We start from the raw sequence: 6,962 nt of genomic DNA on the forward strand, positions 1-6,962 counted from the left end.
CGTTGATGTCATCGTGTCCATTCCGGTGACGGCCGGTGGAAATCAATATATCCTGATAATGACAGAGCACCTATCGCAGAGTCGAGCCGGAATCCGTGTCAAATTAAAGGGCGACCGCAATCACCGAAGTGATAATTCATCGCATCGTGGCCAACAACCTCCAACAATGAAATGACGTTGCGTTCGTCGCTTTGTCACATTCAAGCTTCGGATGTTTTGAAATCATTTTTCGCCGAGCTATTCGCAATAGGAAGCAGCATCGTGCTGCACTCAATGACAATCCCGATATTTCACGGTGTCCGGCTTACACAGTGATGGAGAATCCAGTATATTCTGAAACTCCAATTGATGTTTCCTAGAATACATGGAAGAGAAAAGTTTCGCAGCACTTCATGCCGATTAACTTCGTGACACGCTCAAATTCTCAGCCGATTCGTAATTTCGTATTGCAGCTGCAAACACGAGCAGACATAATTCTGAAATGTAAACGGACAGGAAATTCAAACCTCGAACGAATCCTTGTACCCCAAATATATCACTGCGTCCCTTCGCAGATCGTATCTCAAATTCGGCGGTTCAAAAATAGGAGAAATGTGAATAATACCTTCATGTAAATTCATACCCTCACAGACAAGCGAATTGCTTTCTTCTGCGGTTAATCGAGACATATTCACATTGTCTGTAAGTCTAAAATGTGTCACTAAATTGCTGAACAAATCAATGTATGAAGACATCTGTTCCCTTTCTCCATTTACTTTGTCCCGAAATTCGTTACATAATTATAAATCCGATTTTCTAAAACATAATTCCATTGTTGACACTGGTAGGTTTGTGTCTAGCATTCCACGGTCAGATCTAACAGCATTCTACCCCAGTAACTTGATAGTGCCTACGAAACTTGACAACCGCATATCGCGGGGGCATTCTCTACCCCTAGTTAGAAGATTCACGATTACTGCGAGATTGTTTTGGAGGTACCTCTTTTGATTGTAAATTTCAGTTTCAACCTCGGGACTACTGATTATCGGACTCAAAGTTCTGCGCTCACTGGGAACTGGTGTCAGCTTACTGACCTCTGTGAATGAAAATTAACTGAAACAACTGATTCCTAAATGTTCTGGTGCTACTGGTGCCATGCAAATACCCAAGGTGAGTCTCGAAGTCACAGGGGATCCTCTACTTCCTAGGAGCTGAACTATTTCATTTGACTTAAATAAACTTGCTCTTCAAGGATTAACTCCAGTGTGTGAGGAAGGAATATTGGCTCCTATCGAATCATTGAATTGGGCAACTCCCATATTTACACCAATAAGGGCTGACGGTATTACTCCGAGAATTTGTGGAGACTACGGGCCGACGCCAAATGCGCGGTTACTACAATGTTCGTGCACTGCGGAAGAGCCCGAATATGTACTGTATCGTTTATCGGGTTCAAGCATGTTCTCAAAAATCGATGTAAACAATGTTACTCTTCAAACATCAGTGGACGAACGCTTTGGCATTCTTACCGTGATCAACGCACGTTTTGCGTTATTCCGATACAATTTCCCTCCCTGTGGTTAGAGATTTTTCGCCAGCTGTATTTCAGCAAGTTAGGAATTCTATAACAAAATATTTGGAGGGTGTTCATACGTACCAATAAGGCGTCACAGTGCACGCTGCTGATAAAGCCACTCATGATATGCGTCTGGCGTCTTTACTAAAGCGATTTTCTCGGTTCACTGTAGCTATTCACCTTGGGTGTTCTATCATTTTCATGCTTTGGTTACATCGTGGCTGGCAGCGGTTTTAAACCCGATACAAACAGTCTATTTCCCCTAGTAAATGTTCCATCACCAACCAATCTACAAGAACTGCGTTCGGTTCTAGGAGCACTTCGGTATTACTCCTGTTTTATTCCCAATTTCGCTAAACATGCAAGTTGCCTGTTTTATGTCTTATCAGCCAATCAACCATGAAAAGACGTTGCGTACGCTGCTTGGTCACCTTCGACCTTCAGCTGTATTGAAATCATTTTTCGCCGAGCACCACCTGACCATAATTACCGATGCTTCACCCACTAGAATGGCAGCAATCCCAGAACAGGGGCAGACAAGTGATTTGCATTTTCCGTCGACTTTCAAAAGCCGAACGTGGATATTCTCAGATTCGACAAGAAGCACTTGTGGTATTCTGGACTGAGAAGCGCCTTCATACGTACCTTTTTGGATCAAACGTTACCATTCATTCTGTCCTCGAGGCTTTAAAGTTCTTTTATCATCCAACAAAATCTCTGGTGAAATCATTTGCTGCTGTGGTGCAACTGTGGAATTTTGCCCTGAGTTCGTATACCTACACGAGAGTTCACCGTAGTGCAAAAATTATTCCTGATGCACACTTCTTGTCAATAATTCCGTCATGCTACTCTGGTTCAAATAAATTGGATTGTTTATTGATTCAGCCATTGCCAGTCAAACGGGATGGCCTTGGTGATGATACCAGAAGATATTTTCTCCCGTTTTTCTGCATTGCGACGTGGCTGGATGCGGCAAGAGCGACGTCGACATCGTGATATTTACTGTCGCCGCGAAGCTTTGTCCATTGCTCCGGATGGTTTGCTGTGCTTTGAGTACAGCGTCACACACTTGTCATGCTCGTGGCCAGAATTGGATTCTGACATCAAATTTACTGCCGAGAATTGTGTTAAATGTGCCGATACGGTTCAATACAAGTCTTCACAGTGGTACCGTGGTCAGTCACTTGTGAAACATTTTGACGAGTTCTGACGACTACTGTGGTCCTTTTCTCGGCAAGTACTGTGCTTTAATTGTGGTTGACAAACTCACGTTGGCCTTAAAGTTTCCAAATACTTCTTTTAGTGCCGAATTCATGCACTGAGGAAAGTATTCAGCCATAAAGATGTCCCAAGTGTTTTGGTCACTGAAAATGGCACTAACTTGATTTCACAATCCCTCAAGTAATGGTTAAATGGCGTTGGATGTCGACATTTGTTTACTGCTCCACGACATCCTAATCGATTGACTGTTGAATATTTTGTTCGAGCACTAATCATCCATTACTTCTTTTTTCCTACTTCTTTTGTGGGATTTGACCGTGGAATTGATTATTTACAAATCCAATTCAAGAAGGGTCTTGTGCTTCTATTTACCTCTTTCCTGCGTACAACTCTTGATTGCGCCAGGACGGTTGACGTTACATTGTTTTCAAGTATAGTGATTTACGACCCGCTACAGCAGTAATACTTTCATCAATAGCAAACGTAAGGTCACAATTCTTGGTTTGGGTGATCTCTCTTGTCACCCGAGACACATTCACCAGGTTGTAATCAATACCGGAGGTCAGTCTGCTAACGGAACTCCTGCTGGTTCAAATACTAATAATCCTTTTTAGCTGATCTTACGGTGTCCAGAGCATGTGTCGTTGCATACCTCGGTTGTCTCAACTTTAGTCATGTTTTCACGGTTTTGCTCACACTGAATCTCCGTAAAGTTGCCTTAGCTAATGTGCCTGCATCACACAGCTCCCCTTTTTCATTAGCTCTCTCACGCGTGCAGAATGGCAGAAATAAGCGTACACTGGAGGAGAAATAGGAGGCGGTGAAAAAGAGGACAATATACGCCAATTCGAATACATACGTGTTATTTGTTACGCTATGGGGTATACTGGATAGCTAGTTCTTCTGCTTATACCGATATATATCCGGACCATATTACACACCCACCCCTCCTAGATGAGATCAGGATTACTTGTCTAAGAGCGCCTTCTGTGCCCTTGAAGGCAGTAGCAAGCGTCTTTGCATTAAATGTCTAACATTCCTCTCGTCCCGTTTTTCAATGCAAATCCAAAATGTATCCACTTCTCTCGCTAAACGCCTCATGGTCCGAATGATATCCTACATTTCGGTTCCGTAGATAATACATGCGTGTTACTCGTTACGCTGTGCTGTATACCGCATTTCTAGTTCAGGATTTCCTAAAATCTCATCCCACGTGTTCCGTTTGTTCATCTATTCTCAATTGCCCGAGTACATGCCATATGTGTGGCCATTTGTCTTGTGCTGCAGTGGTGTCACTGGATGTTCTAAGGGCAACATGTGCCACAACGCTTTGAGCGTCAAGCCATAAATGCTCTATTACGGTGACTTGGTCGAAAGAAATTAGCTCTATAGGCCAACAGGTTCTCACACTTGGCTCCATGTGGACATTGCAGTTGATATCTTTAGTCGGCCTGTGCCTGCCATTTGATTTCTGGTCAAAAGTGACACAACCATCCATATCGTCGACTACAACGATGTTAAATTTACTTTCCCAACATTAGTTTTTTAATCACATGGCCACAAACATTGTTGGCGTCGGTAGACATTCAGTGCGATCGTAGCAAATGGTTCTTCCCAGTATAATGCGTTCGTCCCCGCGAAAATCACCTCCCCATAATTTTTGCGCAATACGACATAAATGCGGCCGTTCATGTGTAATCAAAGTAATAAATATAATTCAATCATTCATATGTCGTACCGTTCAACCCAAGGAATTACGAGGGTTGAGATACTGTCCAATTCTAGACAGGAGCAGGGAAAATGCTAGTGTTGGGTCCGAACCTCGAACACTCCGGCCGGCAAGTTCGCACCTTAACCACTGAGCTATTTCGAGCTCTCTAGGGACAATGCTATCTGATAGCTGTTCTATGGTTTTGGTTGTAAATCTAAAACTTTGGCAGAGTAGGGGCTGGACTGAGGTGCGTGATTCGCTTCCATCGTTTCCGTAGCCCAACCAGTCCGTGCAAACCATGACATGTTATGTTTTTTGCGACCTGCTCAATCTTATATATTGTATTGTGGGAAGCAAAACACATCATTTAGTTAGCCTGCAGCCAAGGGGAACAAAATAGGAGTACATATGAAGCTCGTCCGGGGAAATTCGATTGGGTCATACTCCCATTCACTAAACCTCTATCAGACAGCCTGCATTAATGCCAAAAGGGGGCCCTTTAAATAGCGCGGGGCCGTCGAACCATTTGCAATTGCACGTACTCGCTTGTTTGGAATAAATCTGTTGTGTACCTTCATGAGTAAGTTACTCCTGGCACCAGGCGCAGGACTAAGAATAGCCGTATCAGCCGCAACGGTAACATTCAGCTTAATTCACTCCGACATTAGCTGAAGTGTTCCACAGGTTGGTGGCGATAACTTGATTTAATCGATCGCTGACTTCTGTGGGTAACCACAGTAAACAAATTGCTGAGTGAGTTGGGGTTTTTGTCGGATGTCCAGCCTCTGGTGTTTTGTATGCGGCAGTGTACCAGTGGATTGCCCGGATGAAACAAGTTCTTTACGAAAGAAGGATATATTATGACTGCTACTCACAAAAATTCACGACACGAAAAGTTTACGGGATGGGAAATTCATCCTTCTTGGCTTGCCTGTCGCCAATTCCTTGGAGTCAGTAGAACAATTTACCAACTTGCGAATGACGACCGATTTCTTGCTGGTTTCATGCAGCGACGTGCTTTAAATAGGAACTAATACACTGCAGTACGGGAGTGTTTGTATACTGTAGTCCATATTTCACCTAAAAAATTCCATCACAGTCTGTGGGTTGACAGGTCTAGTAAACCGAGGAAGGACTGTGCAATGCAGACTGCTTTTGTACGTCAATTCAAAGAAAGACATCTGTAGAACATGTGAATCAACTGTCACACCGCATCTACTTGGTGGCATTGATTCGTCTTTGATTTTTTCGTCCGCGATTTCCGATGTACCTTGCTTTAATTGGACACCAGATTGCACGCCTATCAAATGAAAGCCAGAAAAGGGAGACCTCCAGTGAGATGGTGACGGGTTTTCTGGACGCATATGAGTACCATGTCGGTCAGGAATAGTCGTCCAAATTTAGTTGTGCATCAACCGAGTGGCCAAACGGCCTGATGTGTATTTCGGCGTCGAGTGGAAAAACAGAGGAAATTACTGATGCTCCACTGCCAGAGATGCATTCTAATAGATTTGTAGTGGAAAAACGAAGGAAAACCTAGGTTTGCCTAAAGCATACATTCGAGACACAGTCAAACAACACGGATAGAATATTACCACATGAAAGCCCTTGACATTTTGATTCATTTCGGCAGATGAATTGAGACAAAGTAGTTCAGGATTTCCAACAAACATGGATATTAACATCGTCAACGTGTTTAAGTAGATTGGCCGCTGTACATCTAAATACGTGNATGGGGTGATAGCAGTGTGTGTCAAGCAGAATATTCCATATTTTGAATTGTCCATTTGAACAGTCATTTCTTACGGACTGAGTGGTTAAAGAACCGAGTGACCACTCCATATTCCACTGACAGTCTAAAATGTCGCCACTTCAATGGCGAGAATGCCTACAATCCCAGTTAACATCGACGAAGAATCCAATTAGGGAACTAGTTCAATAATCTTAACTAAAATATCTTGTGATGGAAACAAGCGTTACTGTTACAAAAAACGTTCGTGCGAGAAGCCTTTCCATGTGGTTTGCAACAAATACGTAGATAGATAGATAAATAGACAGATAGATAGATAGATGGATAGATAGTAAAATAGATAGATAGATAGTTAGATAAATAGAGAGATAAACAGTCAATCAGACAGACTAACTGAAGTCATAGAGTGCCGTCGCGTGGTGAACCGCTTCTTCGTTGTATTGAACAAGAGGCTGTTTTTAATAATGAACCGATAGGTGTCTGCCCATTGTTTATTTCAGGCGGTAGTTAGTCTCCCTGTTGGAAAATTCCAAAGTCATTATGATCTGCTGTGGTACCGGAATGAGGGGCAAAAGCAGTGTGTGTTCAGCGCAATATTCGTTATTTTGGAATGTCTATTGGAACTGTCATTTCGTACGCCACTAAATGTCTAAGCAACCAACTGTCCACTTTACATTCCAATGTGGATGAAGATAGATAGATAGATAGATAGATAGATAAACAGA

Source organism: Opisthorchis viverrini, assembly GCF_000715545.1.
Source record: "Opisthorchis viverrini unplaced genomic scaffold opera_v5_699, whole genome shotgun sequence".
Taxonomy (NCBI): Eukaryota; Metazoa; Platyhelminthes; class Trematoda; order Opisthorchiida; family Opisthorchiidae; genus Opisthorchis; species Opisthorchis viverrini.